Genomic DNA, 26785 nt, shown 5'->3' on the forward strand with positions numbered 1-26785 from the left:
GGAATAGAAAAGCAACTGGAATCACTCAACAGAGGAAAGTCCACTGGACCTGACGGGATACCAATTCGATTCTACACAGAGTACGCGAAAGAACTTGCCCCCCTTCTAACAGCCATGTACCGCAAGTCTCTAGAGGAAACGGAAGGTTCCAAATGATTGGAAAAGAGCACAGGTAGTCCCAGTCTTCAAGAAGGGTCGTCGAGCAGATGCGCAAAACTATAGACCTATATCTCTGACGTCTATCTGTTGTAGAATTTTAGAACATGTTTTTTGCTCGCGTATCATGTCGTTTCTGGAAACCTAGACTCTACTCTGTAGGAATCAACATGGATTCCGGAAACAGCGGTCGTGTGAGACCCAACTCGCTTTATTTGTTCATGAGACCCAGAAAATATTAGATACAGGCTCCCACGTAGATGCTATTTTCCTTGACTTCCGGAAGGCGTTCGATACAGTTCCGCACTGTCGCCTGATAAACAAAGTATGAGCCTACTGAATATCAGACCAGCCGTGTGGCTGGATTGAAGAGTTTTTAGCAAACAGAACACAGCATGTTGTTCTCAATGGAGAGACGTCTACAGACGTTGAAGTAACCTCTGGCGTGCCACAGGGGAGTGTTATGGGATCATTGCTTTTCACAATATATATGTAAATGACCTAGTAGATAGTGTCGGAAGTTCGATGCGGCTTTTCGCGGATGATGCTGTAGTATACAGTGAAGTTGCAGCATTAGAAAATTGTAGCGAAATTTAGGAAGATCTGCAGCGGATAGGCACTTGGTGCAGGGAGTGGCAACTGACCCTTAACATAGACAAATGTAATGTATTGCGAATACATAGAAAGAAGGATCCTTTATTGTATAATTATATGATAGCGGAACAAACACTGGTAGCAGCTACTTCTGTAAAATATCTGGGAGTGTGCGTGCGGAACGGTTTGAAGTGGAATGATCATACAAAATTAATTGTTGGTAAGGCGGGCACCAGGGGATGCCAAATTGATTCCGTATTTTTAGATTTCCAGGAGACTTTTAACGCCATACCTCACAAGCGACTTCTAATCAAATTGCGTACCTATGTACAATCGCCTCTCTTGTGCGACTGGTTTCGTGATTTTCTGTCAGAAGAGTCACAATTCATAGTAACTGCCGGAAAGTCATCCAGTAAAACACAAGTAATATCTCGCGTTCTGCAAGAAAGTGTTACAGGCCCTCCGTTGTTCCTACCATACATAAACGATGTAGGAGACAATATGAGAATCAGTCTTAGGTTGTTTGCAGATGGTGCTGTCATTTACCATCTTATAAAGTCAGCAGATGATCATAACAAATTGCAGAACGATTTGGACGCGATATCTTTATGGTGTGAAAAGTGGCATTTGACTTTACACACGAAAAGTGTGAAGTAATCCACATGAAAACCAAAAGGAATCCGCTAAATTTCGGTTACACGATAAATCACACAAATCTAAAGGCAGGAAATTCAGCTAAATACTTACGGATTACAATTAAGAAAAGGTTAAGTTAGAACGATAACGTAGATAATGTTGTGGTTAATGCACAGTAAAGACTACGATTTATTGGCAGAACAATGAGAACACGAAACAGGTCTACTGAAGAGACTGCCTATACCAGGCTTTTACGCCCTCTTCTGGAATATTGCTGTGCTGCGTAGGATCCGCATCAGATAGGATCGACGGACGACATCGAAACAGTTCAAAGAAAGGCCGCGCGTTTTGTCTGTTGCGAAATAGGGGAGATAGCGTTACGGGTACTTGAATTTGGGTGGCAATCAATAAAACAAGGGCGGTGTTCTTGGCGGCAGGATCTTCTGGTGCAGCTCTAGTCGCCGGCTTTCTCTTCACTTACATTGGGAGGAATGATCATCATGATAAAATAAGAGAAATCAGAGCTCGTACATAAAGATTTAAGTGTTCTTTTTCCCGCACCGTGTTCGAAAGTCGAACGGTAGAGAAATACGTAGCTTGAAGATGGTTCGATGAACAATCTGCCAGGCACCTAACTCTGAATAGCAGAGTAACTATGTAGATGTAGAAGAACAAAACCTCGAATACTCAACAGCAACGTAATATCAGTGTTGCTGTAGGAGTGTGATACCTCGATGGTGACAGAATTTTACAAGCCAATGCTTACAAAGAATCCTGATAATATTTTAGTCGAATGTAATATCCACTGAAGGGCTGCGGAACTGTATGAAAGGCAACCCTTCGGATATCCAAACAAAGTCAAGAAAATGGTAGTGTGTTTCACACGTGTTGTGCAAAAACCCATTAGAGAGACGAACCCTGAATTAGAATCGTCAGATGAGGAATCGCAGAAGAGGAAGACCGAGCATAGCGCGAAGAGAGAGAAGCAACAGAAGCAAGGAGAACGTGGGGAGAGATGAAGACAGTGGCACAAAACCCAGTCCACTGGCGATACTTCGTCGAAGCCCTATGTTCCAACGACTAGAACGAAAGGATATAAGTCAAGTGCATAATCCATACCGAATAGGTCGAGTAGGAGACATTGAACGCGTACAAAGAAGGTCTGCATGAATGGTAAATGGTTTGTTTGTCATACGGAAGAGCCACGGTAATGCTGAAGAATCTAAACTGGTAGACGCTTCAAGATAGTCGCCAATATAATTCCACAAGAACTTGAGTACAAAAGTTGAATATCCAATATTAAACAGTAAATCTAGGAATATATTAGAGCTTCCTACGTATCGTACGGAGCGCGAAGATGAGAGTAGACTAATTATTGCACTCACATCGGCATTTATGTATTTTCGCGCCCTCAGTAAGAGTGTGGAATGAGAAAGTCTGTAATACACGGTACAATGAGGAGTGCTCTATTCCAGGCATTTCACGGTGGTTTGCAGACTATGGATAAAAACATATCAACAAAAGTTTTGCATCGTCCCTTTAGTTCGAAATTCATGGCACAGAAAATACAAATTGCTTTCGTTTTTCAAATGTGTCCAGATTACCAAAAAAACAAATTGTGTAACGACAAAATCATCTGTTTCCCACGAGGGTGTTTTTCACAAACATCCTGAGAAACGTCAATACGTGGTGGAACGCACCGTTGCTCGGATGCAGGCTTCAGTTCGTCATGGCATGCCATCGATGATCCAAATTGTACTACTCTTAAATGGCAGTTCTGTGTAAATCGCGCAGAGCACATAGTCGTCGTTGACGTCATAAAATAGCTCGTATCAATCGACTCCAAGTATGTTCGATTGGTTCATGTCCTGTGAATTGCCAGGCCACTACATTCTGCTGGTCCTAGAGTACTAAAGAAACGTGTTCATGGGAACAGCTCGACGAGCGCGCTGATCATTATCCATTCAGATGAAACTGTCACCAATATATTGGTGATACGGTTCCACAGTTGGTTGCAGAATCCCGTACGTGTACCGTAAACTGCCCTCAACAACCACGAGATGTGGCTCCACGTCATGCCATCCCAGAACATCACACCACCATCACCTTGCTGCACGTGTGGGGCACTCTGTTGGAGGCGTTAGATGTTACCCGGTTGTCGACAGGCACGTTGTCAGCGACTATCAGGGTACAAACAGATGCGAATTTTGTCCATAAACAACACCAGACGCAAATCCTGGGGCATCCATTCCTGGTGGTTTCTTGCCCACCTGAGACAGGGACCGTGGTGTTGTCGTGTACGACGTGGCGCCCGCCATGAAGATTCGCAACATGGGATCGCCTCCTAACAGTTTGCTGCGATACATGACGTCCCGTAACGACTGAAAATGCTGAATTCAGGTCAGTAGCACTCAACCCACGGTTCCTTTCACTCAAAAGTCGTATATATAAATCATCCTCAGCGCCTGTGCGGTGTAAGCCTTCAACACCAATTGTCAATTGGAACCGCTTCCATGTCCGCAGCATATCTGTTTGACTGCAGCGCATATGTCTAACAGCTTCCGTGTTGACAAGCGTTCTGCTCATAATATGATGATACGGACTCGATCATTTGTCACGATTGTCCTTCGTGGCATAATCAATGTTCATTCTACTGTTACACAGACATTTCTAATATTTACCTACTGATACTTTTCCTTTAACTGAAATGCTGCAGCCGGCCGCTGGTGGCCGAGCGGTTCTGGCGCTACAGTCTGAAACCGCGCGACCGCTACGGTCACAGGTTCGAATCCTGCCTCGGGCATGGTTGTGTGTGTTGTCCTTAGGTTAGTTAGGTTTAAGTAGTTCTAAGTTCTAGGGGACTTATGACCTCAGCAGTTGAGTCCCATTGTGCTCAGAGCCATCTGAACCATTTTTTTTGAAATGCTGCAGTACATTCGAGAGTGCCTTTCTTTCTATTGGTAGCGCTCATCGTACATGTGTTTAATACCAGGGGTGACCTTACTGTCGATAAGGGAACTGTCACAACAGCAACACAGTTGCACGACATGTCAAGGTGATGCAAAACGTTTGTTAAAATGTGTAGATATGCGTGTAGATGCAGATGTGCACATTAGTTCTTCCCACACAAGATTTGCGCATGGAGCAGGAGAGAGGAGGAGAAATGAGCATGGTACCCAAAGTACCTCTGTCTACACACTGTATGGGGGTTACACGGAATACAAGATATTTAGTTGTAAATGTCCTTGCTCAAGAAACACGACGCACACCTATTGGAAAACAAACTTCAGCAAAGTGCGAGTAGCGTGTGTGAGTTACGTATGTTTCGTATGGTACATGAAGAACACGATGAAATTACGCCATCACTGCATTTCTTCATTCATAAACAAAGACCTCGTGGGTGATGTAGTTGAATGTCCTGCAACATTTTTCGACTGCCACACAATTTTGGGCGCTGGCAGCATCACGTAATATGACCCGCGTTCATTCTGCCGAGAGACACGGTGGATTAAACGAGGGACTACCCAGCACAGCGTGTGGCACCCATCGAAACCTGACCTGCCTCACAGCACAGAGTACCGCCGTAGAAGGTCAGACAGGCACCAGGTGGCCAGCGCTTGAGTTTCACACCCACAGTCCAGCAATAACTGAGGCGGAAGTACTGTTCACCGCCTGAGGCACGCGGATGTGTTGCATGAACAATGAGTTAACGCTTCATACTGCACTGGTTCAACAGCAGACCACTATATAACTAATGAGTCTCTCCACCTGCGGACTCACATCCCCAGCAACAGAGAAAAGCTAAACAACGCGTGTTGGAACCTTCGCTGTCATGTTATATATCAATGACATGCCAGACATTATTTACGGGAAACGCATGAGAAAATACACCTACTGTAACTTTTACTGTTAGAGAGATAACGGAACCAAATTTTTCACATTTTATCATAATCTTATGCTATAATCTGGATTTTCTACAATTGTTTTGTCAAATCGTTTGATCAGGACGTTGCTGTATCTTTTACAACATATACTATTGCACGAGGAATATTTTCTCACTGGTTACTTGTCTTATTTCTTTCAAAAAGTGGTAGATTATGTATAGTAATTAGATAAAATATCCTGTGTACGAAGTTTTTGATACAAGTCTTAGATCTCTCGCAACATTTTTTTTTTTTTTATTTTGTGTGTATGATACATGGGAAATCTTACTTCACATAAATTTAAATAAACTTGACACTAAAGCATTTGAAAAATTTTGTACCACAGGAAGCTGTGTCATAGTATTTACAAAGTCTGTACGAAATTTCACCTTTTTTAATACATTGGTTCAGCAGAAAATGCTCCTTATACACTGAAAAATGAAGCTGCAGAAAATGCAGAAAAAAGATTTTATTAGCATTCACGCCGGAAACAAGTATCTTAATGTTGGCTATAACCACACATTTGGTCTTTTTGGTTTTCTTGTAGCTCTTCGCTTCTAGTCTGATCCTTCTGACGGGCCCTTTTGGCAATATCCTTAATTGACACTTTAGAACTAGGAATACCAACATTATCAATCTTCTTCAACAGGTTTTCAGTAAAGCAAAGTGCATCAAAACTAGTCTTATCAGGGTCCTGATTCTTCCAGTATTACCATCACTAAACACCAGAATACCATCATATGAGGAAATTCTAACAACAGTGGATGAGCAAAACGTCGTCTTTGGTCGTCTCTTCTAGATGAGGTTGTTAATGCTACCGTTTGGGTATTGCGTTCCACTATGTAAGCATTTTTTTAATAAATCGTAATTAATCCCATCGTGAATGGGCTCGCAGCCTTACATACCTTACACACGTTTCCTCTGAAAACATAAAATAATAATACCACGGACAAGGACACAGTCATGTAGAAAAGGAGGCAGGGCACTGCGCATTAGTTGAAACAAGATGACTTTTCATTATTTATACCAGGAATAAAACTCTGAAAATTGGAGACAACACTTCTGACATGCTACAGAACAATCTGCTCAAAAAATTCAACATTTTTAACAAATTTTACATACATCACCCATTAAGAGTAACGTCAGATGTCTTAAAGATTATTATCTATAATCTATAATGAAGTACCAAAAAATGGCTCTGAGCACTATGGGACTCAACTGCTGTGGTCATAAGTCCCCTAGAACTTAGAACTACTTAAACCTAACTAACCTAAGGACATCACACACATCCATGCCCGAGGCAGGATTCGAACCTGCGACCGTAGCGGTCGTGCGGTTCCAGACTGTAGCGCCTTTAACCGCTCGGCCACTCCGGCCGGCAATGAAGTACCATCTGAAAAAAGAGCACAAATATTGTAAGATCTTGATAAGATTTCAATATTGTGCAGGGATTGGCAAATTGTTTAAAATATTCAGAAATATTAAATTGTGCGGTTCACAAACAAAAATAACTAGTATCTTACCACTATAATATCAATGAGATACAATTGGAATCAGTCAACTTACACAGATGACTGGGTGCAACAATTGCCAGGGATATGAAATGATATGATTTCATTGGCTCAGTCGTAGCTAAAGCAGATATCAGACTTTGATTCATTTGTAGGTTACTCGGAAAATCCAGTCGAGAAAGGACATTCTTTATAAAACACTCGTCCGACTTAATCTAGAAAACACTCCCATACCAAGGAGAACTAACAGGGGATACTGAAAACGTAAAAACAATGGCAGCACCAAAGGACACAGTGTTTAACCTACATAGAGCATCGTGGAGATGCTGAAAAATGCTGAAAAATCTAATCCCGGACGTCTGCAGATATTCCGACGAATCTGTTTTAAAAGTTCCATGAATCACCGTTCAGTGAGGAATTGAATGAGCGTTAAGTGAGAAATCTAGGAATGTACTGCAATGCCCTAAGTATCACTCTCGTAAGTATCAGAGCCTTCTCCTAATATTTATGTTCCGTGTACCGTTGAATGGATAATGCTTTGAATGCCGAGAACGTCTTGTAAAAAATAGTTTGACTGCGGAATGGGCTTTGAGTTTGGCAAAACAACTTCAAATAGTATTAGTATTAGATAAATAATAATAATACGCCATTAAATATACATTTGGATTTATTCTTCTTTCATTTTGGTTCCAGACAAAAGGGTCGAGTATGCGATGTGCAAAACTTTTCACTTAGCTACATATTTCTTGTCATAAAATTAATTATGGCCCAACGCTACCGACCGGCCGTCGTATCAATCTCAGCTCACATGCGTCACTGGATGAGGATATGGAGGGGCATGTGGTGAGCACACCGTTCTCCTGGCCGTATGTCAGTTTACGAGACCGGAGCCGCTACTTTTCAGTCAAGTAGCTCCACAGTTTGCCTCACAAGTGCTGAGTGCATCACGCTTGTCAACAGCGCTCGGCAGACCGGATGGCCACCCAGGCAAGTGCTAGCCCAGCCCTACAGCGCTTAACTTCGGTGATCTGACAGGAACAGGTGTTACCACTGCGGCAAGGTCGTTGGCATGGCTATTAAAGGCCCTCCTTAAACATATTATTGCACTACCGTCTTCCGTTCATTTGCGTTTGCTTTTCCGAGTGGAGGAATTGTACTCTCCTTACACACTCGCTCTCTAAAGAGTCCTAATAAAGACAGCTAACCCTAGACCAATAACTGATCATTGTCGTCTTCCATTACGGAAAGACGAAAATTAGAAATGTAATACACTCCTGGAAATTGAAATAAGAACACCGTGAATTCATTGTCCCAGGAAGGGGAAACTTTATTGACACATTCCTGGGGTCAGATACATCACATGATCACACTGACAGAACCACAGGCACATAGACACAGGCAACAGAGCATGCACAATGTCGGCACTAGTACAGTGTATATCCACCTTTCGCAGCAATGCAGGCTGCTATTCTCCCATGGAGACGATCGTAGAGATGCTGGATGTAGTCCTGTGGAACGGCTTGCCATGCCATTTCCACCTGGCGCCTCAGTTGGACCAGCGTTCGTGCTGGACGTGCAGACCGACGCTTCATCCAGTCCCAAACATGCTCAATGGGGGACAGATCCGGAGATCTTGCTGGCCAGGGTAGTTGACTTACACCTTCTAGAGCACGTTGGGTGGCGCGGGATACATGCGGACGTGCATTGTCCTGTTGGAACAGCAAGTTCCCTTGCCGGTCTAGGAATGGTAGAACGATGGGTTCGATGACGGTTTGGATGTACCATGCACTATTCAGTGTCCCCTCGACGATCACCAGTGGTGTACGGCCAGTGTAGGAGATCGCTCCCCACACCATGATGCCGGGTGTTGGCCCTGTGTGTCTCGGTCGTATGCAGTCCTGATTGTGGCGCTCACCTGCACGGCGCCAAACACGCATACGACCATCATTGGCACCAAGGCAGAAGCGACTCTCATCGCTGAAGACGACACGTCTCCATTCGTCCCTCCATTCACGCCTGTCGCGACACCACTGGAGGCGGGCTGCACGATGTTGGGGCGTGAGCGGAAGACGGCCTAACGGAGTGCGGGACCGTAGCCCAGCTTCATGGAGACGGTTGCGAATGGTCCTCGCCGATACCCCAGGAGCAACAGTGTCCCTAATTTGCTGGGAAGTGGCGGTGCGGTCCCCTACGGCACTGCGTAGGATCCTACGGTCTTGGCGTGCATCCGTGCGTCGCTGCGGTCCGGTCCCAGGTCGACGGGCACGTGCACCTTCCGCCGACCACTGGCGACAACATCGATGTACTGTGGAGACCTCACGCCCCACGTGTTGAGCAATTCGGCGGTACGTCCACCCGGCCTCCCGCATGCCCACTATACGCCCTCGCTCAAAGTCCGTCAACTGCACATACGGTTCACGTCCACGCTGTCGCGGCATGCTACCAGTGTTAAAGACTGCGATGGAGCTCCGTATGCCACGGCAAACTGGCTGACACTGACGGCGGCGGTGCACAAATGCTGCGCAGCTAGCGCCATTCGACGGCCAACACCGCGGTTCCTGGTGTGTCCGCTGTGCCGTGCGTGTGATCATTGCTTGTACAGCCCTCTCGCAGTGTCCGGAGCAAGTATGGTGGGTCTGACACACCGGTGTCAATGTGTTCTTTTTTCCATTTCCAGGAGTGTATTTCGTAAGCAATGAGTCTCTACACGTGAGCTCAGGAAAGCTACTACGCAGTCGGTTCAGTAAAAAAAGAGCGTATTGTCGTTGCCGCCGCCCTTCAACTACTGCACGACTTCTTCTTGAAAAGGATACATTGATGTAAGACATTGATTCAGTTACTCGGAAACAAAATACGCACTGTTATAAAAGAACCATGTTGCAACTTTGTAATCACAAACAAATTAGACGCGGCTACTTTTGTCGTTTTCTGAGGATCCATAGAAGACCATTGATGAGATTTGCAAATCACATATTATTATTTTAGACAGAATTCATAATTTCATACTCTCATTCGTGATATATATGTCACTCATTACGTTTGATATAGCCATAGTTTTGCTAGTTCATGGAAATTGCAAATTACTCGTATAGCCTGCAAACTTCGGAGTAAATTTTTCATTCACTGTTTACAACCAGTAAAAAATTTGTGTTGTTAATTTTCAATGCTAGTGGCGGGTTTCTACTCTCCTTACACACTCGCTCTGTGCAGACTGTTAATCAAGACAGATAACGCAAGGCTAATTATTGATCATCGTCATCTTTCTCTAGAGAAAGAAGAAACATGAGATAGTAAGCAGCGATGTGCAATCTATGTTTTCTATCTCTAACATTGTCTCAGACCGGGGTTAATTGCTGAATTATTACGTGATATTTTACTAAAACCTATACAAATATAATTCCTACCTACTACAAAAGGCAGAAAGCATATGAGATGATACACAACGAGAGCGAAAACAATATTAGATTAGGCACTTAAGCGATCATACGGGAAGACGTCAAACAAGTGGTTCAGTGGAAGTTCCCTCTTCCATGCATTTCGCTGTGATTTGTGGACTGCAGAAGCAGACGCAATAATCTCACATGACTGATAGAATCTTCTCGATCAGCCGAATAACAACATAATGTTCAAGTGAAGGGCGTGATTCCTGTAGGACACCAATGTTAATTTGTGAACGTTTGATCAGCGCAATTCATTTAGAAGGCCTGCCCTCTCATATAACTCTAATGATCAGATGTCCTTTGGACTGCTGCATTTTATTGCTCTGCAAACGTACACAGGTGTTTTATTTCTGTTTGTTTTACTGACCCACTATTGAGAAGGGTCTGCACATCATAAAGCTTTTACATCGTATATTTGAATGTTTTTGTGTGGGTAAATTCCCTCATTCTGACGACAGAGCGTCACCTTATTTGTAGGGAGGATTGTCGTGCAGGCAAGTAGGATAGCAGTGCGAGTCCTGGTCCTGATAACGATCTTATCTCAAAGTCACGTCTCGTCTCAGGTTACACTTTAGGCAACTGGGCTTTTTATATTCAAGGTAGCACCACCCTTCCAATGAATCACAGCAAATTATGTAAGTTATATCCAAGGTCAGGATGTAGGCTGATACCGATCATGTGGCCACCCAATCCAGTAGCACATTATGTGTTGTATAATAATGGTCAGGATGCAGCCTGATACTCTACCCATGAATCTTGGGTAACTTGTATGTGTCACAAAATTTGAAGGAAAATGAAGGTCATCCCTCCCCTCCACCCTCACCCCTCTCTCTGGGCTACTGGAAACAAGTTAAGGTGGTAAACTCCCTTCCCCTTCACCATTTCTCTCTAGCCCAGCTGCATGAGCTTCGCCAATTGTGCTCAGTGCGCTGTAGTGAGAGGATCATCGGCGGCACAGTTATCCCACATAAAAAATGGCAGTAAATATTACCATAACCGGCAAGGTACGGCACTCTGACATTCCAGTATGTGACTGTCGCACAGCTGAATTACTATAATTTAACAATATCATGACATATTATGCAAAATGACAGTAAATGTTAACACAATTTATAACGTAGGACACTTTGACATCACACTACGTGTGGCGCAACTGAATTACTATAATTTAATGATGTCATGACATACTCTGCAAGATGGTGATAATGTAACACCACTTATGACATAAGACACTTTGACAGTGCAGTATATGACTGGGGCATAACTAAAGTACTACAAATTACTTCCTGTAAGCACCCCATGATATAATCACCTCCCACTGCTGTTTACAATTTGTTGAACTTTTTGTGCAGTATTCTCCAAATATCCGCATACCCATTCTAAGACATATGTAAATACATGATTTTAAATGTTTATCAATTAGTGCAGTGCATTATGTTAACGTAATACACTGATACTGCATGTTAAATAATTAGCACTGCATGATACTTTCACTAATGCAACCATATCCCATGTTAAACAATTTTTATAGTGCATTATTTAACAAAGAGTAAGCACTCGCTAAATATCAAGTCTGCATCATCCCTACATTATCACTGTATGATGTCATTATGAGATTGGGCCTAGCACACTCATAAATAACTACTTAAATCCTGGTACTAAGAAATTATTTGCGAACTGCAACTGTAGTTTGGCGTCAGCAGTAGAATATTTCAGAACAAATGAAAATTTGTGCCACACCAGGACTCTAACACTGATTTTCCCCTTGTCGTGAGCGACTGCCTTAACCAATTCGGCTAACCGAGCACGCTTCCAGAAGGGGTCCAAATCTCTATTGGTGTCTATACTTCCTGGTGCTCGCACTATAGTACAGTGATTCCCATACAGGTTGAGACACCCTTTACATCGTTATATTGTCCTGCTATGGCGTGAAATACTGTAGTCTAGTCCAGTGTCTGTGTTGTACTACGAGAATTGGAACTTAAATAGTGACAACTATTTATTCACAACCGATACAAAGAGTTACATGTTTGCACCTGTTACTGTCCTTCAAAGTAGTCACCATCGCTGTGTAGAACCCGTTGCCAGCGGTGTGGAAGGCTTAGTATACCGTTAGCAGAGCCTGTTCTGTTGATGGTGCGAATGGAGCAGTGTGAAGTTATGGTGATTCTCGGGTACGACTGTGATGGTGGTATCCTAACGCATTACGTTCCTCCACGGCAGACCGTCAATGCACAGTATTACTGTTCGTTTTTGGAGCATCACCTGCGACCAGCTTTGCGAAAGAAGCATTGACACTTTCTGCGCAACCCACCCATCATCATTTTGCACGACAATGCGCGGGCGCATACGGCGCAAGCTGTGGCTGCTCTGTTTGGTGCATGGGACTGAGAAGTACTGTACCATCCATCACACACCCCGGACTTAAGTCCTTGTGACTTTGATTTGATTCCGAAGATGAAGGAACCACTTCGTGGCATTCGTTTCAGAATTGTTCCAGAGATTCGACAGGCAGTAGACCGCTTAGTCGCACCATCAACAGAACAGGCTCTGCTAACGGTATACTACGCCTTCCAGCCTTCCACATCGCTGGCAACGGGTCCTACACAATTCTGGTGACTACTTTGAAGGACAGTAACAGGTGCAAACATGTAACTCTTTGTATCGGTTGTGAATAAATAGTTGGCACTATTTAAGTTCCAACCCTCGTATATAGTCCGAAACAATGTAAAGTATCTATACTTAAAACACATAGCTGAAAATTACAGTGCAAACAGTTTCCCCATAAATAGTACTGGATAGGAAATGGTAGAGAAATGTACTTTATTTCGTAAAAAATGTACGGATGATCTCTCCGGCTTGGCCCCATCTGGTTGTTGGCTGATGATAGACTGCCGCGAGATCATGCTATTCGTCAGATGCCTCAAGCCTCCACAGGAATCTCAGGTGTCTAGCAACAGCCAAACCGCATCTGGGCTGTAGGGGGCAGAAGAGAGATGGAAAAACGTGACCGTTAAAACGAGACAGCAAAACGGGGACGCCAGCAACGCCCACGTGTCGACAACACCTGTAATCACAATCAGTCGCTATGCTGGTGGGAGCAGAGGACTCGATGACCATCGAAACATAAAGTAGCAGAGAAGGATTTATTCAGTTTTTTAAAAAAAGATATATTTTTATTACATGTCTGTAATTACTGAGAATATTTGCAATAATTATCAAAATCATCACATCACAAAAGGATAAACGTTCCAAATAGTACTATTCCTTTGTTATTTTCCTAAAACTCACCGCACACCTACACTACTGGTCACTAAATTGCTACACGACGAAGATGACGTACTACAGACACGAAATTTAACCGACAGGAAGAAGATGCTGCGATATGCAAATGATTAGCTGTTCAGAGCATTCACACAAGGTTGGCGCCGGTGGCGACACCTACAAGGTGCTGACATGAGGAAAGTTTCCAACCGATTTCTCATACACAAACAGCAGTTGAGTGACGTTGCCTTGTGAAACGTTGTTGTGATGCCTCGTGTAAGGAGGACAAATGCGTACCATCATGTTTCCTACTTTGATAAAGGTCAAATTATAGCCTATCGCGATTGCGGTTTATCGTATCGCGACATTGCTGCTCGCGTTCGTCGAGATCCAATGACTGTTAGAAGAATATGGAATCAGTGGGTTCAGGAGGGTAATACGCATACGCCGTGCTGGATCCCAACGGCCTCGTATCGCTAGCAGTCGAGATGACAGGCATCTTATCCGCATGGCTGTAACGGATCGTGCAGCCACGTCTCGATCCCTGAGTCAACAGATGGGGGCGTTTGCAAGACAACAACCATCTGCACGTACAGTTCGACGACGTTTGCAGCAACATGGACTATCAGCTTGGAGACCATGGCTGCAGTTACCCTTGACGTTGCATCACAGACAGGAGCGCCTGCGATGGTGTACTCAACGACGAACCTGGGTGCACGAATGGCAAAACGTCATTTTTTCGGATGAATCCAGGTTCTGTTTACACCATCGCGATGGTCGCATCCGTGTTTGGCGACGTCGCGGTGAACGCACATTGGAAGCGTGTATTCGTCATCGCCATACTGGCGTATCACCCGGCGTGATGGTATGGGGTGCCATTGCTTACACGTCTCGGTCACCTCATGTTCGCATTGATGGCACTTTGAACAGTGGACGTTAGATTTCAGATGTGTTACGACCCGTGCCTCTACCCTTCATTCGATCCCTGCGAAACCCTACATTTCAGCAGGATAATGCACGACCGCATCTCTGTACGGGCCTTTCTCGATACAGAAAATGTTCGACTGCTGCCCTGACCAGCACATTCTCCAGATCTCTCACCAATTCAAAACGTCTGGTCAATGGTGGCCGAGCAACTGCCTCTTCACAATACGCCAGTCACGACACTTGATGAACTGTGGTGTCGTGTTGAAACTGCATGGGCAGCTGTACCTGTACACGCTATCCAAGCTCTATTTGACTCAATGCCCAGGCGTATCAAGGCCGTTATTACGGCCAGAGATGGTTGTTCTGTGCACTGATTCTCAGGATCTATGCACCCGAATTGGGTGAAAATGTAATCACATGCCACTTCTAGTATAATTTATTTGTGTAATGAATACCCGTTTATCATCTGCATTTCTTCTTGGTGTAGCAATTTTAATGGCCTGTAGTGAATGAAATTGGTGGTTTTCTATGATGTTCACATGTACTGAAGAACCGCTATAGAGAAGACTCCCTCGTTAAACACAAATACACAGACGGAAAAGAATCGCAACACCAGGCAGGAGTTGTGCGACATAAACGAAAGTTGGTAGGCGTGTTTCTGTTGCTGAAAGATAATGCTTGCTCAAATTTCACGCCGGTCGCAAAACAGCGGCACTAGTAGCACCACTGTGAGGATGGAACTCAGATTTGCTCTAAATACACCCTGTAGCGTTCGTGAGCATTAGTTACCTTGAAACACGTATGTAACATAGCAGCGATGGCGAGGCATTGTAGCATCTGTGACCAGAGAGTATGCGCTTGACCGCGCGAGTGTTGCGAGCGGTTCTCAGTCTGTTAGTAGTCTGTCGTTGCGAGTCTGTCAGTTCAGTCGTTGCGAGTCTGTAGCTCTGTCTAGTTGAGAGCAGTACTCAGTCGGTAGTCGTCATGCAGAGCGGTCGGTCAGTAGTAGCAGCCCAGTGCGGTTGTGTGATGTAGGCGGTCGGCAACACTGGTCAAGATGAGGAATAAGGTATACTGTTAATTAATATAATCATTAGATAATGAAAAATTTTATTTATTGTAATTATTCTCCAACAAGTCTCCCAATAATAATTTTTTTATTTCAAAAGCATTTTCTCAAAAATTTAATTTTTTATTGAACTCAAGATTTCGTTGCACTTCCCATTTCATTCCACTTCTTTTGAAGAAAAACTCCACTAAAATCACAAAAAAAGAGAATATTATTATTTGCAATGCAGTTCCTCCAAGCGGTGCGCAACAACAAGAGCAGATATGTGACATCCATTTATTCTGAGGTAAGACTTTAATTCTGATTGTTTTACACAGGGCCAAAGACCGATATTTCGGTTTAATTGAATTTTCTTGTCACTGAATGGACTTTAATTTTTTGAAGGATTTATATTTGAGTCAGATTGCGAATTTCACATTTTTTGTTGCCATTGTCAGTACATTTCATTGTGGGCAGGTTACGCATAGAGCAATGTCCATCAGCATTTCTAATTTTATATTTGAGTCAGATTGCGAATTTCACATTTTTGTTGCCATTGTCAGTACATTTCATGGTGGGCAGGTTACGCATAGAGCAATGTCCATTAGCATTCATAATTAAATATTGTCGTGTTTCTCTCTTTCAAATTTCGGTGGGGAGGTTACAACCTTTCAGATTCGACGTGGTAAGTTGATGTTAGTCAAAAATTCCTTTAAAGCAACAAAGACACCATTACGCACACCTCACTAAGTTCAGATGAGGTCTTGTAATAGTGCTACGAGAAGCTGGATGTTGCAGCGATATTGCAGAAAGACTTGGCAGGAATGTAGCCATTGCACTGGCAGCAGTAGTCACGCGAATGTACGGTCGCAAGACGACTGGGCTCCGGACGAACACGTGTACTACCGACAGTGAAGACACTCTTGTTCGGCGTATGGCTGTGGCGCATCGCACCGCATCTGCAGCAGCAATCTTAGCACCAGTTGGCGCCGCAGTGACACAACGAACAGTTACAGATCGGTTACTTCAAGGACAACACCCTGTAGCGCCCATTCCACTGACCCCAAACCACCGCCATTTGCGGCTTCAGTGATAAGACACACAGGACGTATTCCTGGAGTTATATTGTGGGATGTGTGGTTCCTGTGACGGCAACAACACACGCACCCTGACTACAAGACTATACATCAGTCTGGTGATTGGACCTGTTATACTGTCATTCATGAACAGCATTCAAAGGGCTGTTTTCCAGCACATAACGCTGTTGTAACCCAACATCCTCTACAGAGCATCGACGTGTTATCTTGGCCCGCTCAATCACCAGACCTGTCTCCAATCGAGCACATATGGTACATCATCGCACGACAACTCCAGCGTCATTCACAACCAGCAATCACACCGTGCCTATATTGACCGAGCAAGTGTAACAGGCACGGAACTCAAGCCCACAAACTGCCATCCATCACCTGTGCAACACAATGCATGCACGTTGTTACACTGGTTATTGAGGTACAAACATTTCACATTTGCAATGCCTTACCTCGATCTTACGTTATTAACCTGTGATCTTTCAATGATAACCATTTAAATATGTTACCTAGACAAATATATTCCCTAAATTACATTATTCTACAAAGGTATTTTCTCGTGTTGATTTTTTTTCCGCCAGTGTACAAACAATATGAGTGTTGCTGTCTTGGAAAACGCATTGACGCCCGCATACGTTAGTTTCTTGGTGTTTATGACGTTGATAATAATCTCGCTGTTTTAAACCTTGTCAATTTCCACAGAGCCAAGGGCCTTGTCGCAGTGGTAAGAGCGGTTTCCGTCAAATAAGAGAAGTTAAGCGCTGACGGGCTTGGCTAGCACTCTGACGAGTGACCGCTTTTGTCTGCCCAGAGTTGTTGGCAAACGGGCAGCACTCGGCCCTCGTGAGGCCATTTGAGTAGATACTTGATTGAGAGATAGTGACTCCGATCAGAAAAGCTGATAACGACCGTCAGAGTAGTGTATTGATCACATGCTACTCCATAAGGCATCGATTGACGCCTATCGGTTGAAGACAACACAGAATCGGTCAGCACCGTTGGACCCTCGGAGGCATGTTCGGAGGCAGCATTTGCACACACTGATAATTTTGCAGTAACCTTCCGTTTGTTGTGTTGGGTGTGTCAGCCATATCGTAGTGCTAGCGATATTATTTTGCGGAGATGCTGTCGGAATTCATTGATTTACAAGGTATTTTCGGAAAGTAAGTTCCGATCGACCACGAAATAAAAAGCATTGCGAAAATCACAAATTTTTTATTTGCAACGTTTAGTTACAATTTTCAGCTACCTATCTAGGTAGTTGCTTCTTTCACTTACGACATTTTTCGCATCGTTGTACCAATTTCCAATACCTTCGTCATAGAAGGCAGCCGCCTTTGGGCCTGCAGAATGTGGCTGAGAATTATCTTGAAGAACTAAACGCATGATAGTTATGTTACGTGTGCTGCATAGCATCAGGCGAAATTTCTCACCTGGTCCTTGTACTTGTCGGGAGACGCTATTTTCTAGGCATCTTTAGGTGCTCACTGTGAGCTCAGAACTGAAAAGAGCGACTGACGCAATCGACGGGCGTACTAGAGACACTGCCCAACACATCTGTGCAAAGCTTCATCGGATTTTCACAGTGGTTTTCATTTCGTGACCGATCGGAACTTACTTTCCGAAAAGCCCTCGTATCATCACGAATGTTGCCGACCTGTCCGTGAGCTTTTGCATCTTATCGTACCGTTTTCCAGTTTAAGTTTTTTTGTTTAATCTGGCATGGAGTTCGCTTCTAAATGTTTCTGGTCATTGTCTTTGTTGTAAAATGCCTTTCAGTAGGAATCTTCTCTAACACATGAGTTGCAGTTTGCAAGACCGAGATACTGTTGCTGGCATCCTGTAACCCATATTAGCTGCCTTGGTACCTTATGCAGTCTTTAATAAATCCGAACGACTTGCAGGCAGATTCAGTGTAACAATATTTTTAAAACTAGTAACACTGCTGACTAGGTCATTAGAAATTTTTTTCACTTGATGTTCAGTAATTCCTCTTTATTGACACAATTCGAGATTAACTCATCATCAGAACAGTTCAGAAGAAAGGTGGTGTCATGTGTGAGCTAACTGTTCTACAATACAACTCTGTATTTACTAGATTTTCTTGACCAGAAGGGCTGAAAATATTACAAAATCCGTAAAATCTAAGCAGCCTTCTGTAGGTGGTTTCGTCAGCTGATCCCCATTTGCGATTCCGTCAATGAGTATGACTTACGCGACATATCGTACTCTGAACTCGGCCACTATGTTGACGTGTTCAATCCTTTGAATGACATTCAGTTTCTTTGTACAAGTCCTTATCAGAGCTCCACTTATTTTTACGCTATTTCTTTTGGAATTGACGTCAGTTAGATTGTATACGGTTTTCCCTATTTCCACACCCAACGCCTTCGTTTAAGAGCTGTGCGCTTTCGTTGAAGCACAAGAGCTGTGTTTCATCGTGGTTCATACTCGTCCCTTCCCCCTGATGCTTCGTCACAAGCATCCTTTATATCCGAGATTTTCAGAATGTAGCGGGTTTCGATAAGTATGGTTATGGTAACAACATCAGCGTAGGCATTGACGGTGAACAGTCACACGCCAATGTGTCGTTCTGCTGACAATGAGGATTAATGGTACTAAAGAGATAACAAACACTACCATTGACAAATGCAACTCTGTCTGACAGAACGTCGGATTGAGAATGCGTCCATAAGACGTATGTTTATTTGCCATTTGAAAACCATTTGGTAGCAGTAAGTCTACTGTTAATTGTGGAAATGTGAAATCCACACTCTTTACGTGTGGGTACCCTACATGTCTATTCCGTATGGAAGGGTTTCTTTTGATCTTGCTGCTGTGACACGAGGTATGATTTTCGAGTCTGCGCGTAACAACGTTATCGATCTGAATCCGTTACTGTTTGTGCATTATTTTTCTTCGGGGCGAATACGATTATTCCGGGTTGTTTTTCAGAGTAGAAGTCCTTGCAGCGTTGCTTCTCCCTCGGTACTTCCGTGAACACTTTCTTGGTTACTGGAAGTTTTATAAAATTCAAATGGGGAAACTACTTAACTATCCAGTCACTGGTTCGTATTTGTCAACACATGTTTTCGATCAGAACGCAGGAAATGAGGGGCAACCCTTGTCCTCAACAAGTCATTAATCCAGTTCACTTTCTAAAAAAAGCTTCACAAAGGCACGTAATTCAGATGGAATAACTGTACGTATATCGCTCAGCGCCGTCCCTAGTAGTTACCAGCTGAATCAGTCCTGTGTTGGTGGAGATTTTCCACCAATTATTTTGCAGAAGTTACATCCAGCTCGTAGTAGGACGTTGACCACTGTAGTGTGGAACCACCAGAAGCAATCACTCCGCTTCGAGCATCACCCAACATCCAAAATGCAAGCTCCTGATTGTCTGTGATGCGGAATTTTTGGCAATAAAATGAGACGTAGTGCATGTTTCTTGAAAACAGGAAACAAAGCAGCAAATATGCTTTCTTCTACTGCAACAAGTAACAGGCAAGTAAAGTGTATACACGTTCTATTAGTACGAGTGTCGCCCATAAAATAATGCACCGCATGTTTTGCTTCAACAATTATTTATTGAACATAATGAGAATTACGCACATGAAAGAAAGGTCTTTTATTTACACACACTGTTGTTCCATGTAATCTCTATATCATTCTATGACCTTCCTCCAGCGCGAAACAAGGGCGCGTGTGCCCTATCGGTACCAATCCTTGTCCTGGTGGCGGAGCCAGTGCTTCATTGTGTGAATTACCTCCACACCTTCCTCAAAATGTTTTCCACGAATGTCATCCTTTAATGGCCTAAAGAAGTGGAAGTCTGAGGGGGCTAGGTCAGGGCTGTAAGGAGGATGGGGTAACACTGTCCAACGCTGTTTAGCGATGTGTTCAGCAGCCCTCAGACTTGTGTGGGGCCAAGCACTATCGTGTTGCAGCAAAACATCTTTTGGGTTGCTGTGGCGTCGAAGTCACGAAACTTGCGTCTTGAGTTTTGTTAATGTGTTGACATATGCTTCTGAATTAATGGAACGGCCTCTTGGCATCGCATCAACGAGAATCACATCTTCGCAGTCCCAGAACACGGTGATCATGACCTCACCGGTGGAAGCAGTTGTTTTGAATTTTTTTTTTCTGTGGAGAATGGGAATGGTGCCATTCCATCGACTGTCGTTTCGTTTCAGGCTCAAAATGGTGAACCCAGCTTTCATCACCTGTCACAATCCGGGACAAGAAGGCCTCCTCCTCAACCTCAAAACGTTGCAACATATCAAGACAAATGTTTTTTTCCGTACAGTTTGCGATCCACCGTTGGACACAGCGGGATTTATCTTGCACGTACTTTTTAATATCGAAGAGTGCGGATAACTGCATCCACACTTCCTATGCCGATTGACGGCGAATGACAACATCAGCTCGCTGCAACATGTCAGGTGTGACAGCCGTGGATGGTTCTCCCCGACCGCTGCAAATCGTGGAGCTCCGCGGAACCACCTTCTGATGACCTTACCCACCGTGCCCGGCGACTAACTATACTTCTGTGAACAGCAGATATTCAATAGATTTTGCACAAGCGTTTATGAATATTCCCTACAGTTTCTTTCTCTGCAATGAGAAACTCAATGACGGCACGTTGCTTGTAACGTACATCACCTACAAACGCCATTTTGAAACTGTCCTGCAGCTACGCTATCTGTCGGAAGCGCCGGAAACCTGGCGCGCTCATTCAGGAGACTTCAAATAATACATACGTAACGTTTCGCATTCGTAGCATTGTTTTCGGCTGATAAAAAAAAAATGCGGCGCATTACTTTCTGGGCAAACCTCGTAGTATCTAGTGCAGTTGTACTTACATTTTACGCGCAAAGAGAAGAAAACAATGAATGATGACAGTGATGAATTCTTCTCAGGTTATCAGCCGAGTGGTGGCGTCGTCTTGTCGCTGATAACCTGAGAAGAATTCATCAGTGGAATACACAGAGAAAGACTGAAATCACATAAATGATGACAATGTCTGCAGCGATGACGTCATCTCAGATGTTTTAGCAACAACGAAAAGCTATTGCAGTGAGTATTCCAGCTTTCCCTAGACACCACCATGATGTGTCAGTAAGTTCCTATAGATAAAAAAGTGGTTGCTTTACATTAGCCTACAACATAAGCATCGCACTTCATGTTTCCAGTATTCTCAAAGAATATGGTTCTGGAGGAATGCAAGTTCTGAGATCCCGACATAATCAAGGAAATTCAATGTCACATGTATTTGCTATGTCCCTACAACAGGAAACAGATATGAATACTCAAGAAACTCTACATCTCTTTGCCGTGGCTAGCAACAATTTTGCGGTAAAATTTTTGTTTTCCCTCTTTAAGTCACAGGTAATAATCCTAGACACCATACACCTAACATTGGTTCAAATGGCTCTGAGCACTATGGGACTTTACATCTTAGGTCGTCAGTCCCCTAGAACTAACCTAAGGAGGACATCACACACATCCATGCCCGAGGCAGGATTCGAACCTGCGACCGTAGCAGTCCCGCGGTTCCGGACTGCAGGGCCTAGAACCACACGGCCACCGAGGCCGGCACACACCTCACATTCGAAGCACTCAAGCAGTTATGCTCCTCCACCGTGATAAGAGAGGTGTCCCACCTGAACACTGCACACTGCCGCCGGTTAGGCGTCCAGGTGGGAACACACAATGCTGACGCTAAAGTTTGGCCCCAATTTTTGATTATCCTGTAAAATCCAATACAATCCATAGTTGCCGATACCCAGAGCTAATCCAGAAATGACATAGAGAACATAGGTCTCTCTAAATTGTACTCGACTGTGTTCCATAACGTTCTGTATGCCACTAAAATGTGCCAGACTGATACAAGAAGACTGTGGTCTCCACGGATGAAGCTTCCGTATATTTTATAAACAATACGAATTTAGAAAATAATTTTTTCTGTGTGCAAACAGCATATTACATTGAAGTCAAAGCAGTGTAGTCATCTTCTTTTAAATTACTAGTCGAATCCAACATTGATTCAAGTGGTTTTCTGCAAACAGGTGGCAGATAGTAACACAATTTATGACCTAAGACACTTTGATATTACAGTATGTGACTGGAACACTGATAAATTACAATAAATTAATGGCATCATGACTTTCTTGTTAGCCTTCCATCGTATAACCATGACCCATTGCTTTATGCAACTTGTTGAATTTTTTAACCAATAGTCTCAGAATATCTCCGTTTCCATACTAAGACAGATGTAAATGCTTGATTTTATATCTTTAACAACTACTTCAATGCATTATTTTGTCAAAATACATACATATCAGGTATTAAACAATTAGCATAGTGCGATATTTTAACAAATACACCTTTATCACGAGTTAAATAGTTTCTGCAGTGCATTGTTTAACAACACATACGCTTTTGCTAAGTACCACATCAACGTATCCCTGCATTATTAATGCGTGACAGCACACTATAAGGCTGCCCCGAGTAGGCTCATAAATACCTAAGGAAAAATACGAGTAAACAGTAACAATGCATCACTAAAAACTTCAATGTAAACAGTTTACCCACAAATGGTACTGGATAAGAGATGGTAGACAAATGAATTTTATTTCAAAAAGCTAAGTAAGAAATGTACGTACGGTATACTCGTCTCCTGCTCAACGTACCTAGAAGATGGCTGTTGAGACGCTGCAGCTAGCTCAAGGTATTGGTCAGTTGTCTCCAACCTGCACAAGAATCTGCGGCGTATCGCAACAGGCAAATCGAATCTGGACTGCGATGATCAGAAGAGGAAGAGGTAGAGGATGCGACGGTTAAAATAAAATAGCAATCGGGGAACGCCAGCAACGCCCTCCTGTCAACAATAACTGTGATAGTATATCAGTCGCTAAGCCGGCAGAAGCTGTCGAAGCGCCCAAGAGTAGAGGAAAACATATTCAGTCTTAAAAAAGAGCTAAATATATTATTACATGTCTAATTATTGAGAATATTTCCAGTAATCAGTCATTGAAATCGTTGCATCACAAATGGGTAATCGTCCCAAACTGTACTAATCGTTCCTTATTTTCCTAAAAGTAACTCCATAACAATGAAACTGGTGGATTCCTACGATTTATACACATAGCGAAGAAGAGCTATAGATTCTCCTTTCTCGTTATATAAAAATATATGAACCCTATAAGTGTTCTTGTCTTGGACGAACGCTTCAACATCCGTATACACTGGTGTCCAAAAGTAAAGCAACGCACCGCTATTTCCCCGTCTTGAGCCTAATTCACCGTATAGTCATAAAAACTGTCAACAGATGTGTGTACAATCCTGTTCTGCACGGAAAATGTCATTCCGGTCAATGGACAACCACGTTAACGATGACGTCAGGGCGCCTATCAAACTGGGTAGTGTTTGCCATGTAGTCCCACATCCAAAATCGCTCTGTATACAGTCACCGACAGTGCTGTATGGCACAAAGAAGACGCCTACCAGATCTCTGCTGTGAAGGGCTACAGGAAGAATGGAAACGGGACAGTAGCAAACAGATGAAGCCCGATGGCTTAATGTGAAACGTTCTGTTGTTTCTCGGATGTGGCAACAATTTATAGCAACCGAAACAGTATCCCAAACACCAGGGCAGGGACGACCAAGTGTGATATCAGAAAGAGGACCGTTATTTGTACATTAGGGCACGACAGTACCGCCATAATACTGCACGGCAGCTGGCATCTGAACTCGAAGGACCCACTGGACGTGTTGTATCGAGACAAACGGTGTAAAGAAGGCTTCGGCAGAGTGGGCTTTATTGCTGGAGACCTGCTGTATGTGTTTTCCCTGACGCGTCTTCACAGAAGGGAACGTCTAGAGTGGGGTCGCCAACATGCCACCTGGGCTGTCGAACAGTGGGCCAATGTTCTTTTCACAGATGAATTCCGATGTGGTCTTGAGGGTGATTCTCGACGCATCCGCATCTGAAGGGAACGTGCAGCACGATTTCGGGACCCAAATATTATTGAAAGAGACCGATATAGAGGAGGATCGCTAATGTTGTGAGCAGGGATTATGTTGACCACATGAACACCTCTCCATGAAATTGTATGGGTGAATAGGCAAGGTTTAACCCCAGATCACGTAAGAAACAGATTACCCGATCGCTTGGTCTAGCAGGCAACCCTTATCAGGGAACGGCCACCAGGCGGCAACAGCGTCACACCCTTACTTGTGGCACCAACCACTAGATGGCACTCCGTTCTGTGAAATATGTGGCAACATCGTCCGAACGCATGCACCTTTCCACCATTTGGTGTCTGTGAAGTACAGCTGTTTCTGACATACCGGTGGTGGTGGATCGAGTTGTCATGCCGAGGGCCTGCGAGTATATCAGCTGTAGAAAGAGTAGACAGACAAATCCTGAACTAAAAAAGTTCAGATTTCCCGTCATAGATAAAGAAAGGTTACGGGAGTGGATTTTAAGTTCAGGTAAATCAATAAATTAGTTACGAGTAATAATTAATAAAGAGCCCTAAGCATTCGATCCTATCTAAATTTTGTCGATCTTATATTCTGATATAACGAGGCAGCCCTTCCAGTACAAGATTCATATCATACAATTTTTAAATGAAACCTTTGCTGCGATTTGGACTTTTTTAAACTGTTTATTCACTTCACTATCGTAATTTTGGCTGTAGAGCCATTTTTGTGTGCAATGTGAAAACTGAAACCAATAAAAGATATGGATAACAAAATGCAAAGCATAGTGTGGTAATATTTGGTAAACAATTTAAGAAGCATTACCTTACAAGACCTTTCCCTTGGTACTTGAAAATGGCTCTAGAGCTGAAATCGCAACAGTGAAATAAATGAATAATAGCTGTCATCTAACTGCTAGGTCATCGGTCCCTCTAAATCCTGGTATATAATAGAGCGAACGAAATGAACGAGTGTAAAACCTCGTTTACACTGCTGCAAACGAGTATTCGTAGATAATTCGCCAATGTTCACTGCCATTCGTTTATACTTGTGAACAAGCGTTTATACTGGAATGAATGGAGGAGAATAGAAGAGAACGAGCATAACATGCACACTATAGATGCTGCCTATTTTAATTTTTTTTAATCTGTGCGCTAATAATCCTCACACAGCTTTCACTCGAAAACAACACTACTTATAGTAACAGGTCTGCGCGAGTGCGGATATCCCCAGTAATAACTGTGTTGCAGATAAAAGCGTACGTCTGTTGCGAATATTTGCGGGTTTTCTTTATACCGTACAAAGTAAATTTTTAACATAATTATGGTTTGCCGTCTGTGGCTCTTCAAAGTTGACACCGCCAAAATATGCTCGAAAAACACGCTTTCACTTGTATATTACCGCGTTTGCAGCCCTCTTTCAACAACAATCCAAAATTCATCGTTTTGTGCCACTCTTATATCATTTACAATAAGTTACATGCAAAGTAAAAGAATTTAAATTTGAAATGACTGTCACTGAAATATGTCCAGCCTTTATTCGCATCATAACCGAGTGCGGATTTTGAAAACTTTCTAGTGTTAACCTGCACGTGGAGATCCTTTATACCACCATAATCCGTATCAGAAGAGCTGTATAGCAAAGAGGAAATAGAGGGCATGGAAGGCGAGTGTTTCACATATGATTCTGAGAAATAAACTTGGTTTGTAGAATTACAGGAGCTAATCTACATTCTTAGATTGAAAACTCGGGAAAAACCACAGCCGATCATGAGCTACAGTCAGCAGTGTGACGAATGCATTTCGCGCGCAGCGCTCTAGCCGAACGCAAATCAGCGTCATTCACGTCACCGAAGATACAACGTTGCCAATTCCGCGACATGGACAGGTCAGTTAGCATTGTAGCGTCGTCTGCGACATCTGTTGACCGACAGGAAAACTATTTTTACGGTTGCCTGTTCCGCCGTAAGGACGGTCAATCTGTTTCTTACGTGATCTGGGCTTTAACTACTGTCAGCCACCGTGAGGAGATCTTGGGATCTCATGTGCGGTTGTTAGGAGGTAGTGTGGCTCCATACTTTGTATTGATGGACGATATTGATAGACCTCATAGAGCAAGAGTGGTTGATGTTTTCTTAGAAACGGAAGATATTGCACGCATGGCGTAGCCTGCTCGCTCTCCACATTTGAACCCCATAGAGCATGTATGGGAT

This window comes from Schistocerca serialis, chromosome 7, assembly GCF_023864345.2.
Source record: "Schistocerca serialis cubense isolate TAMUIC-IGC-003099 chromosome 7, iqSchSeri2.2, whole genome shotgun sequence".
NCBI lineage: Eukaryota > Metazoa > Arthropoda > Insecta > Orthoptera > Acrididae > Schistocerca > Schistocerca serialis.